Raw genomic sequence first — 13,536 nt, 5'->3', positions numbered from 1 at the left:
TTAAATGTATGAGTCACTAGTATGCTCTGATATATGTTCTGCAATGAAAATAAAGATTGTTTTGTTGTTAATTACTCCATAAATGTGTAATGTGTTAATTCAGTCTAAAATCTTTTTGCAACGTTTATATGCGATATACGTAGCTGGAAACTACCTAATATTTAAAAATAATAGTTACAACATTCTATTAATATATAATGTTGAAATAAATATCACACAAAGTCTGTATATCTGTTTTTAGATGTCTTATAAATCTTCTTTTAAAATAGTATTGATGATTTTTTATATTATTATTGATAATATTGATGACCAGAGAAGAACTAATAACGGCGATTAAAGTTGGGAAATCTACCGCCCCCTGGGGAGGATGGAGTAACTTATGAAATGCTTAATGAACTTGCCATTATGACGAAAAGCCCGCTGTTAGACCTCTTTAATATTAGTTATAAAGAGGGCAGAATTCCCAGTAAATGAAAAAGAACTATGATCATCCTTATCCCTAAAGCCAATGGAGAGTATACAGACCTGTGTCTTTAACCTCGTGTTTTTGTAAAATGATGGAGAGGATCATTTTAAATAAACTTTTATATATAATAGGTGATCAGCTGTCTAATAATTTTTCGGGTTCCTTAGAGGAAAAAGTACCTCTGACTGTATTATTAAATGTCTAGCTAATGGTAATGATTATTATATAATTTTTATTGATTTATAAGGAGCTTTTGATAAAGCCAACAAAGAGGATATTTTATATGAATTAGCTGGTCTTGGTGTTGAAGGGAGATTATTGCGCTGGATAGGGGATTATCTTCAGGAAAGGAAGGCTCAGGTGTGGTATCAAGGTTGTATGGTTCAAGGTTCAAGGTATCAAGGTCAAGAACTCTGCACACCTCAGGGAGGAGTGTTGAGTCTCACCCTGTTTAATGTACTAATGAATAAGATAGCATCTGAGAAATACTCAAATTGGGTAACTCCAATCATATATGCTGATGATATTTTGTTTCAGGGCAAAGATATTTCAAAGATTCAAACAGTGTTGGACAATTTCGGAAACCAGTGTCACCACATGGGACTAGTGGTTAATGAAGACAAAACTAAAGTTTGAATGTAGAAGTCGGAGGCCCATTATATTGGAAATAAACGGTAAAAATATAGAGAGTTAATATATATAAATATTTAGGCATATATGTTGGATATACCTATGAGAGTTTGGAAACTGAGATGAACAGACTGTTGAGTCAATGTCGGAAGAGATTACAAAATCTGAAGGCCTTGGCATGCTGTGGAAAGGAGTGGGAGTCCAAGTGCTACGAATGATGTACTTGAGTACTGTAAGATTTCTTATTGATTATGCTGCACCTGTCATTTCTTGTTTTGGTAAAGGTAGGATGGGCAAGTTGGAGAAGATACAAAATGAAGCCGATGGGGGTCGTAGTGAGCCGCTGCTACCTTAATTTTTGCCCACACTTGTCTTGCAGACGTTTCTCTTCCAATAGAGCTAGTGAACTCTAGTCAATGTCTTTCCCTTTGTAACTCATCTGCAATGTATGTACCTTTACCTGAACAAAAATCTAATCTAAATCTATATCTAATCTATATGCTTAGATATATGCAAATGAGAGAGTAATAGAGCGAAACCTTTAAAATACTGAACAATTTGGAGGATATTGATTTATACAATTTCTTCAAAAGGTCAGATGTAACACGAACAAGGAGCAAAGGTTTCAAGCTCAACAAGCCACAGTGTAGGAGTGACAACAAATGCTTTTTAACCCATACGATTATGATCATGGCAATAAGGTTTCTAAAACAGTAGGCATTCTTCCAAAGTCAGACACTGTACTATGTTCCTCGCCCTAACCTAGTCACTCAGTATTATTCATTCATTTATCTATGTCTTGTCTATTTATGTCTTAAAGGTTACAAGACGTGCATTAGTCAATACAATTGGTGCTTAAAATGTAAAGGATCTCTTGTGAAACACGGGTATTAATAAAAAAATTTATTATGTAAAATAAATAAAAAAGGCCCAAGGGCCATGAAGTAACAAGAATGCAAGGCCAGCACAAGCTGGCGTAAGTAGAGAAGACGGAAGATTCTTCATATTAAAAGACCCTGCTTCTCCAAGATGGCAGTCACACCCTGCTTGCCCTGGACAATCACCATATGGAGAAGGACTGTTTACTGTGAAGGGAAGTCCACAAATGCAATGCCAGCATGAGTCAGTCTTGAAGGGTAAACGATGATGGCACCCTCACAGTAACACAAAAGCCGAGCAAGCCCAGTGAGGAAGACCTGTTGATGGGAAGGAGGAGAATCATTAGTCACAACAAAATCCACATAGAAACAAAGGAGAGAAAAAAAATAAAGTGGATGTCTTCTTTTTGTATAGACATAATAAATATTGCCATTTGGCTATGTATTTATATGATATATAATAGAATACAGCATAAAACAAAATAAGAGGGGTGATAGGAGAAGAAAAGATTAGTGTTCAGTGAGAATCCACAAGGTCTTCTCTGAATACTCTTTATTTTCTTCAAGGCTGTGGGTCCCTACAATTGCACCAGAGGTGGTACACACCCCTATTATTATTTAAACAGGTGAGTACACACACGGTGTTAGCAAACTTAGCCTCCAAACACACACACACACATGGTATCAGCAAACTTAGCCTCCAAACACACACACACACACATGGTATCAGCAAGCTTAGCCTCCAAACACACACACACATGGTATCAGCAAGCTTAGCCTCCAAATACACACATGGTATCAGCAAGCTTAGCCTCTAAACACACACACACACACACAAACGGTATCAGCAAGCTTAGCCTCCAAACACACACACACACACACACACATGGTATCAGCAAGCTTAGCCTCCAAACACACACACACACACACACATGGTATCAGCAAGCTTAGCCTCCAAACACACACACACACACATGGTATCAGCAAGCTTAGCCTCCAAACACACACACACACATGGTATCAGCAAACTTAGCCTCCAAACACACAAACACACATGGTATCAGCAAGCTTAGCCTCCAAACACACACACACACACATGGTATCAGCAAACTTAGCCTCCAAACACACACACACACATGGTATCAGCAAGGTTAGCCTCCAAACACACACACACACATGGTATCAGCAAGCTTAGCCTCCAAATACACAGATGGTATCATCAAGCTTAGCCTCTAAACACACACACACACACACACAAACGGTATTAGCAAGCTTAGCCTCCAAACACACACACACACACACACACACATACATGGTATCAGCAAGCTTAGCCTCCAAACACAGACACACACGGTATCAGCAAGCTTAGCCTCCAAACACACACACACACACACACATGGTATCAGCAAGCTTAGCCTCCAAACACACACACACATGGTATCAGCAAGCTTAGCCTCCAAACACACACACACACACATGGTATCAGCAAGCTTAGCCTCCAAACACACACACACATGGTATCAGCAAGCTTAGCCTCCAAACACACACACACAGAAAATGGGGACATTGAAACAGTTGATAAACTTGATTTCAAGAGAGAGAGAGGTCACTATGGGGAACTTCAAATTTTTTTTAATAAGTAATTAGGCAGACTTGTTGCTAGACAGGGAAGTAAATTAAATGTATGCCAAATTTTGCAAAATATACAATGAAGGCACACAAACATTCATACCAAAACAGAGATGCAGGGCTAGAAAACAGGATTGGTTCAACAGAAATTGAGAGAGGGCCACAGACCAAAAGACACAAAAATGGAATGAAAGACATTGAAAAACTACAAGCAGATGTCAACAAAGTTTTCGATTGGGCAGCAGAAAATAACATGATGTTTAACAGTGATAAATTTCAGGTATGGCAAAAATGAGGATCTGAAACATAATACAGGGTACAAAACACAATCGAATCTTCCCATAGTAGAAAAACAGCATGTCAAGGATTTGGGAATAATGATGTCCGACGATCTAATGTTTAGGGAGCATAACCAAGCAAATATTGCGTCGTCCAGAAAAATGATCGGATGGATTATGAGAACTTTCAAATCCAGGGATCCCATCACAATGGTTGTACTCTTCAAGTCACTTATGTTGTCCCGTCTCGAGTACTGCTCAGTATTCACTTTCCCCTTCAGAGCACGGTTGCACGGTTGTTTCTGCCGGAACAACCGTGGACATCTTCAGGAGAAAACTGGACTGTTTTCTAAGAGAAGTTCCGGATCAGCCGGGATGTTTTGGGTATGTGGCCCTGCGGGCCGCTCCAAGCAACAGCCTGGTGGACCAAACTCTCACAAGTCGAGCCTGGCCTCGGGCCGGGCTTGGGGAGTAGAAGAGCAGAACCCCATCAAGCAGGTATCAAAATAGAAAGAAGTCAAACCCCCAATCATACCAGCGATACAAAGATGCGAGAAACAACTATACAGCAGTAAGGGAAGAGGCAGAAAGAAATTTTTAAAAAGGGATAATGGATAAATGTAAAACAGAACTGGGGCCTATTCTACAAATTCATAAACAACAAATTGCAGGTAAAGGATAATATCCAGAGGTTGAAAATAGGAAACAGATTCACAGAAAATGATAATGCAATGTGTGAAACATTAAACCAAAAGTTCCAAAGTGTGTTTATACAAAATGAAATCTTAAGAGAACCAGACACAATAAGAATGTCTGAGAACATCATAGAGCGTATAGAGGTGTCTAGAGATGAAGTGGAAAATATGCTAAAGGAGCTAAGTAAGAACAAAGCAGTTGGTCCAGATGGAGTTTCACCATGGGTTCTGAGAGAATGTGCATCTGAGCTCAGCCTTCCACTTCACCTGATCTTTCAGGCATCCCTGTGTACAGGAGTCATAGCAAACATGTGGAAAAAGGCTAACATAGTTCCAATCTACAAAAGTGGCAACAGGGAAGACCCCACCTCTCTCAGTTATAGACCTGAATCATTGACAAGTGTAACAGTGAAAAGATTGAAAAAAAAAATAATAAAAACTAAATGGGTAGAACACCTGGAGAGAAATTATATAATATCACACAGACAGTATTGTTTTCGATCTGGAAGATCCTGTGTATCGAATTTACTCAGTTTCTATGATTGAGCCACAGAGATTTTAAAGGAAAAAGGTAGTTGGGTTGACTGCATCTATCTAGACATAAAAAAGGCTTTCGACAGAGTTCCACATAAGAGGTTGTTCTGGAAACTAGAAAATTTTGGATGGGTGACAGGTAAGCTTCTAACATGGATGAAAAATTTTCTGACTGATAGAAAAATGAGGGCAGTAATCAGAGGCAATCGGACTGGAGAAGTGTCACAAGTGGAGTACCACAGTACATGCACCAGAAATGTTCATTGTCTGCATAAATGATCTACCAGTTGGAATACAGAATTATATAAACATGTTTGCTGATGATGCTAAGATAATGGGATGGATAAGAAATTTAGATGATTGTCATGCCCTTCAAGAAGACCTGGACAAAATAAGTATATGGATCACCACTTGGCAAATGAAATTTAATGTGAATAAATGCCATGTTATGGAATGTGGAATAGAACATAGATCCCACACAACCTACAAATTATGTGAGAAATCTTTATATAATTCTGATAAAAGAAAGAGGTCTAGGGTTGATTCTAGATAGAAAACTATCACTTGAGGCCCACATAAAGAACGTTGTGTGAGGAGCCTATGCCACGCTTTCTAACTTCAGAATTTTGTTTAAATACATGGATGGCGAAATACTAAAGAAATTGTTCAAGAGTTTTGTTCGGCCAAGGCTAGAATATGCAGCGGTTGTGTGGTGCCCATATCTTAAGAAGCACATCAACAAACTGGAAAAGGTGCAAAGACATGCTACTAAGTGGCTCCCAGAACTAAAGGGCAAGAGCTATGTGGAGAGGTCAGAGGCATTATATATGCCAAAACTAGAAGACAACAAAAAGAGGTGATAAAATCACTATGTACAAAATAGTAACAGGAATTGATAAAATCGATAGGGAAGATTTCCCGAGACCTGGAACTTCAAGAACAAAAGGTCATAGATTTAAACTAACTAAACAAAGATGCCAAAGAAATATAAAAAAATTTCCTTTCGCATACAGAGTGGTACACGGTTGGAACAAGTTAAGTGAGAAGGTGGTGGCGGCCAAGACCGTCAGTAGTTTCAAAGCATTATGTGACAAAGAGTGCTGGGTAGACGGGACACCACGAACGTAGCTCTAATCCTGTAACTACACTTAGGTAACTACATTTGGTGTCAGCAAGCTTACCGTCGAAACACACACAAACAGCCTGCCTATTATTCAAGGCCTTCTCTGAGTACTCTCTATTTTCTTCTCTGAGGCTATGGGTCCCTAATCTTGCACCAGAGGTGGTACAACTTTTAAGTTTCTAACTACTGCACTGAGCACCTGATTTTGGCAAAGACTTCTTAGTGCAATTGTCAAGGACAAAGTTCTGGTATTTTTTTGTTTATAAATATTCAGGTATAGTTAATGTCAAAATGTTTCAAAACTCAACAATTTATATTTCAAAACAAAAAAGTAATGAAAACATTACAAAACATTAAAATATAGCCTAATTAATTAATTAATAAAATAGCACAACTCTCAGAATGTCTAAAGGTGCTTTGAGCAATGAAGTAGTTAATTTTATATATATAATATTATATATATAATATATATTTACCTGTGACTACTGCTTAGCAAAAATTTGATCTCTGTGAAAATTGATCTCGTCATTGCTAGGAGATATTTTAAGACCATGATTTGCTGTGGATGGCACTGTAGTCTTCAAGTCATCAATCTAAAAATAGAGGTAATCTTTTAAAATGTAAATTTTGTATAAAAAAATGCAAAAATAAATTGCAAGAATAATATGAAGTTATTATACAATTTTTGTTTAATTATTTAAATATTTGTGAGACATTATTAAGAAATGTATGAAGTACAGATTCTCTAAGACCTGATATGTATCTGCTTATGTTCCACCACATTACATTCAGGGCTGAAGAGAAAACACACCCAGTAAGGTAATGATCACTTAGGATGGACTGGGATGCTACATGTAGGTTGGGGCTAAGCTGCGTGAGGCTAGGATGCCCAGCCTGCCTTGTCTAGGCTGGGCTGGGCTAGGCAACACTAGGAAGGAGTCAACAAATCTCTGGAGTGCCTTACTTTTCCTGATATCCTTAAAAAAGCAAGAATGATGCCATTTTATAAAGGAGGCGAGACAGCAGACATAAACAATTAAAGAAAAATATCAAATCTACTTATACTTTCAAAAATATTTGATTTTTTTTTTTACAAACATCTCTTCCTACTTTGTAAAATTCAACATGAATACAAACACACACACACATCCCTAGGAAGCAGCCCATAGCAGCTGTCTAACTCCCAGGTACTTATTTACTGTTAGGTGAACCAGATATAGAGAATAACCACAAAATCTTGTAAAGCCACTAGTACACGCAGCATTTCAGGCAGGATATATAATATTAATATTATATATATATATATATATATATATATATATATATATATATATATATATATATATATATATATATATACATATATATATAACTGAAAACTCACACCCCAGAAGTGACTCGAACCCATATGCTATGCCCAAGATTACCATCCGAGTGCCAGCGGGAAAGTGGGTCAAATAGCCTCGGCTATCACTTCCTTATGTCTGGTCGTGATGGTCAAGCGGATTAAGGCGTCCCTGTACATACCAGTTGCGTTGCTCCTGGCAGTATTGGGTTCGAGTCACTTCTGGGGTGTGAGTTTTCAGTTGCATATTGTCCTGGGGGACCATTCAGGCTTGTTCGCATTTGTGTTCCTCACGTGTTGCCCCAAAAATGAGGTGATTTGATAAAATGCTATGCCCAAGATTATCATCCGAGTGCCAGCGGGGAAGTGGGTCAAATAGCCTCGGCTATCACTTCCTTATGTCTGGTCGTGATGGTCAAGCGGATTAAGGCGTTCCTGTACATACCAGTTGCGTTGCTCCTGGCAGTATGGGTTCGAGTCACTTCTGGGATGTGAGTTTTCAGTTGCATATTGTCCTGGGGACCATTCAGGCTTGTTCGCATATATATATATATATATATATATATATATATATATATATATATATATATATATATATATATATATATATGAGTGTCAGACGATGGAGGAATGATTTTTTTTTAATTTAATTTATATAAAAAATTATTCCTTCTGAAGATGTATTAATATATGAAAGTACTTAAGGAAATTCCTGTTTCAATTCTTCCTCCGTGGTCTGACACTGTCACATTTTTCATCAAGTGTTAATTTTTGTGATTTACACACACGTGGCATGTTTACACACACATTATTTATATTATATATATATATATATATATATATATATATATATATATATATATATATATATATATATATATATATATATATATATATATAATATATAATCCCTCGGGTTTGGGATTCCCCTAGGTTGTGAAGCTGCAGCACATGCAGCGCGGGCTTACATTGTTGATCTCCCGGACCAGAAGGCACTAGTAAAGCTTGACTTCAAAAATGCCTTCAATCAAGTCAGACGAGACGCTGTCCTCAGGGCTGTACACAACCATTTCCGTCCCCTTTACCCATTCATCCGATCGTGCTACAGTGGGGACTCTAAGCTTCTTTTTGGGGAGCATGAAATAAACTCCTGTGAAGGTGTCCAACAAGGTGACCCCTTAGCCCCCCTCCTTTTCTGCCTAGCTATCAAAGAGGTCACTGATAGTCTGACAAGCGAGCTAAACATCTGGTACCTGGATGATGGCACTCTAGCTGGAACTCCGGAAACCATTTTGGGGGATATAAGGAAAATCCAGGAGCAGGGAGCAGCCTTAGGCCTCATTCTCAATGCATCCAAATGTGAAATAATCTCCCGCAACCCAGACATCACTGGGCAAATACAAAATGCTCTTCCAGACATTCTCGTTGTCGAACCACCGGACTGCACTCTCCTGGGTGCCCCCATTGGCCCACGAGCAATCGAGGAGGTCCTGGCTGCAAAAATCACTGACCTAAAGAGAATGCAGGACAGGATTGACAAGATTGATGCCCATGATGCTCTCTTTCTCCTTACAAGATGCCTGTCTCTCCCTAAGTTGACCTACTTTCTGAGATGTTCTCCATCCTACAGCAGCCCTAAGTTAAATGTGTATGACACCCTTCTGAGGTCCATGCTGGTGAAAGTCCTGAACCTGCCATTGGACGACTCTCAGTGGGAGCAAGCAACCCTTCCTGTAAGACTCGGCGGCCTTGGTGTCCGCACAGCCTCCCAAATTGCTCTACCAGCCTTCCTTTCCTCCTCTCATGCATCGCACGACCTCGTCAGAGATATTTTACCTGCAACCCTGAGAGATTCAGCAGGAATACACGATCCTGCTTTCACTGAATGTTCAAATCAGTGGAATGTTCTTGCAGCCCCAGCAACCATTATAGAGCCAACAAAACAACACAAACAGTCCGGCTGGGACCACCCTCTAGTGGAAAAAGTAGCTGATGCCATGCTAAGCGTCGCAACATCAGACAAGGAGAAAGCCCGCCTCAGAGCAGTGCGTGCCCCCCATGCAGGAGACTTCCTCCTGGCAGTACCCATGTCTGCAATGGGCACGCGCCTAGATCCAGAATCCCTTCGTGTAGCAGTGGCCCTCCGCCTTGGTGCCCCAATTCACACTGAATACAAGTGTATTTGCAACAGGGTGGAAGCAGACCAATACGGACTGCATGGGTTGCATTGCGGAAGCACAAAGGGCTGGCATGCAAGACACAACGAGGTCAATGACATCATCAAGAGAAGCCTCGTCTCAGCTGGGTGCCCAGCGGAGAGAGAACCTCGCATCCTAGGGGTCCAAAACCCGGATTTCCCAGCACTTCGCCCTGATGGCATCACCATATACTCATGGAAGGAGGGTAGACAGTTGGTGTGGGACTACACATGTGTATCCACCCTGGCTGACACCTATGTACACTTCGGAGCTGATCAAGCAGGTGGGGCGGCCAACCACAGGGAAACAGCAAAATCACTCAAGTACAGGCGACTGGAAGGTCAATACCTCTTTGTTCCCATAGCGTCTGAGACGCATGGCCCCTGGGGCAAGAGTGCCTTGGGATTTCTCAAGGAATTGGGGTCCAAGCTCATTGACGTCACCAGAGACCCAAGGGCTTCCAGTTTTTTATTTCAGCGTCTCAGTGTGGCGATCCAGAGGGGAAATGCTTGCTGCGTCCTCGGTTCCTGTCCAGAAGCGGAGGAGCTTCAAGAGATCCATAACCTTTAGGCATTTGTCTTGTATGTTTTGTAACCTTTAAATACACAATAAAGGAAAAAAAAAAAAGGGAAGGGGGTGGTAGGAGAAAAGCACACAGAAACTGTATTGGAGGGGACCCACATTCCCTCCAATGCGTTATGTGTGGTTTCCTCCGAGGCTATGGGTCCCCCTTCTTCCAGCCAGAGGTGGTACTCCCTTCCCTATTTTTATATATATATATATATATATACAGTGGAACCTCTATTAACGAGTGGCTCTATTAACGAGTTTTTCCAGTAACGAGCAAGCCACTCGCAGCAAATTTGTCTCTATTGACGAGCTCGCCTCTATTAACGAGCAAAACCACATGGTGCTTCCTAGCATCTCGCGGGTTCTCGCAAATTCTCGGACACCTCCGACGCCAGTGTTGTTGTTGTATCGCACACGACAAGCATCCCTCTGGATTTATTTGAGCTTTTCTTTGGGGTTTAGTGGTTTTGCGACTACAATGTGTAACACACGATGTCTCCAAAGAAGCTGCTTGCTAAAGATAGTGTTGTCAAGAGGAAGAAAGACACAATTACTGTGGATTTAAAGAAGGAAATTATAGCAAAGCATGAGTGTGGTGTCTGTGTGACTGATCTCACAAGGGAGTATGGCAGGTCCTCATCAACAATTTACACCATTAGTAAGGGAATGAGGAGGTAAGGGAGGATGCTGCCTCTTCCACTGAGATCAGGGAAGTGTTTGGAATGTTTGAAAAGGTGAACGCATTCTTGGAAAAGCTGCCCTGATACAGCAGTGACAACCCGGTGTGTGTGAAAATGTTTAATTAATTTATCACTTTGTGATAATTTGAAATGAAATTTGAGTGAAATTCCCAAGAAGAGAGAGTCCGCCTGACTCAGAGGTGGATTCTCCTTCCACACCATAACCCCTCTCCTCCTTCCCACTTCTCCATCGTCTCCCTCAAGCCAGCAACTACTCTTCATAAGGTAAAGTAAATATTAAAACACTACAACAAAACATTTATATTTACATGTGCAGTATTATATTTACATAAAAAAAAGTCATACAAGTATGGATGTTTTTGGGAGTGGAACGGATTAAATTTATTTCCTTTATTTTAAATGGGGAAATTTGTTTCTTAAGACGAGTTTTCCAGGTAACGAGCTCGGTGCCAGAACGGATTAAACTCGTTAATAGAGGTTCCACTGTATATATATATATATATATATATATATATATATATATATATATATATATATATATATATATATATATATATATATATATATATATATATATATATATATATATGTCGTACCTAGTAGCCAGAACGCACCTCTCAGCCTACTATGCAATGCCCGATTTGCCTAATAAGCCAAGTTTTCATGAATTAATTGTTTTTCGACTACCTAACCTACCTAACCTAACCTAACCTAACTTTTTCGGCTACCTAACCAAACCTAACCTATAAAGATAGGTTAGGTTAGGTTAGGTAGGGTTGGTTAGGTTCGGTCATATATCTACGTTAATTTTAACTCCAATAAAAAAAAATTGACCTCATACATAATGAAATGGGTAGCTTTATCATTTCATAAGAAAAAAATTAGAAAAAATATATTAATTCAGGAAAACTTGGCTTATTAGGCAAATCGGGCCATGCATAGTAGGCCAAAAAGTGAGTTCTGGCTACTAGGTACGACATATATATATATATATATATGTCGTACCTAATAGCCAGAACGCACTTCTCTGCCTACTATGCAAGGCCCGATTTGCCTAATAAGCCAAGTTTTCATGAATTAATTGTTTTTCGACTACCTAACCTACCTAACCAAACGTAACCTAACTTTTTCAGCTACCTAACCTAAAAAGATAGGTTAGGTTAGGTTAGGTAGGGTTGGTTAGGTTTGGTCATATATCTACGTAAATTTTAACTCCAATAAAAAAATATTGACCTCATACATAATGAAATGGGTAGCTTTATCATCTCATAAGAAAAAAAATTGAGAAAATATAATAATTCAGGAAAACTTGGCTTATTAGGCAAATCAGGCCTTGCATAGTAGGCCGAGAAGTGCGTTCTGGCTACTACGTACGACATATATATATATATATATATATATATATATATATATATATATATATATATATATATATATATATATGGAACCCTCAACCCTATAAGTGGAGGGTTCCTACAAACTCAACCAGAGGTGGTACCCTCTATATATTAATAAAAAGGCAAGGCTATGCTAAATCTAGGCAGGGATTGGCTTGGCTAAGCTGGTCAGGGCTTGGCTAGGGTAGGAAGGACTGGTCATGTTTAAAAGCAAGGCAGGGTTAGGCTAGGCAAGACTAGGTAAGGGTATACTGGGATAGGCTTGGCTACGGTAGGCTAGGAAGAGGTAAACTAGGATAAGCAAGGCTGTGCAAGCACTATGCACAGCAAGAATGAACTATGCTAAGATGGTTTAAGCTGGGCTAGGTTAGGATAAGCTGAGTCATGCAGGGCCCCGATTGACCAGTGGAGTCTAATAGTCTAACCTTCTAGCTAGTTTGCTGACCTAAGAGTGTAAATGCCTAGCCCCTAACCTGAGATATATACAAGAGTTGTTACATTCTTGTACAGCCACTAGTACGAGTATCGTTTCGGGCAGGTCCCTGGAATACGATCCCCGCCGCGAAGAATCGTTTTTTCATCCAGGTACACATTTTACTGTTGCGTTAAACAGAGGCTACAGTTAAGGAATTGCGCCCAGTAAATCCTCCCCGGCCAGGATACGAACCCATGACATAGCGCTCGCGGAACGCCAGGCGAGTGTCCTACCACTACACCACCTGCTGCAATATTATTATAAAAGAAATATTACTTATTATAATCGTAAATACTAAATACCTGTTGTGTTGATTTAGGGGCGACGACGATCGTGGGATCGGATGCGAGCCACAGGTGGCCTACACCATGCTTTCTAAGGCGTCCCTCTCATAACAAAAACAAATCCGTGCATTCATACACAGAGATCCCGTGGTTATGCGAATACTTGCAATTCTTTTACTTAAAATAATAACAATTAGATTAATAATAATTAACATAATTTTTACTCAAGATTCATAAAAATCATCAATACTATTTTAAAAGAAGATTTATAAGACATCTAAAAAGAGATATACAGACTTTGTGTGATATTTATTTCAACATTATATATTAATA

The 13,536-nt window shown here is 39.5% G+C and overlaps 1 long non-coding RNA gene across 1 annotated transcript; it reads right to left on the bottom strand.

Moving 5' to 3' along the window:
• Positions 1–1,984: 1,984 nt before the first annotated feature.
• On the bottom strand, positions 1,985–13,329 carry LOC138362950 (uncharacterized). Its single transcript, XR_011227931.1, has 3 exons — positions 13,222–13,329; positions 6,710–6,826; positions 1,985–2,292 (listed from the first exon to the last, which is right to left on the bottom strand). It is a non-coding gene; the product is annotated as an uncharacterized lncRNA (long non-coding RNA).
• Between the last annotated feature and the right edge of the window lie 207 nt (positions 13,330–13,536).

The sequence above is a fragment of the Procambarus clarkii genome, chromosome 9 (genome assembly GCF_040958095.1).
Source record: "Procambarus clarkii isolate CNS0578487 chromosome 9, FALCON_Pclarkii_2.0, whole genome shotgun sequence".
NCBI lineage: Eukaryota > Metazoa > Arthropoda > Malacostraca > Decapoda > Cambaridae > Procambarus > Procambarus clarkii.
This window is presented reverse-complemented; position numbering and strand designations above follow the sequence as displayed.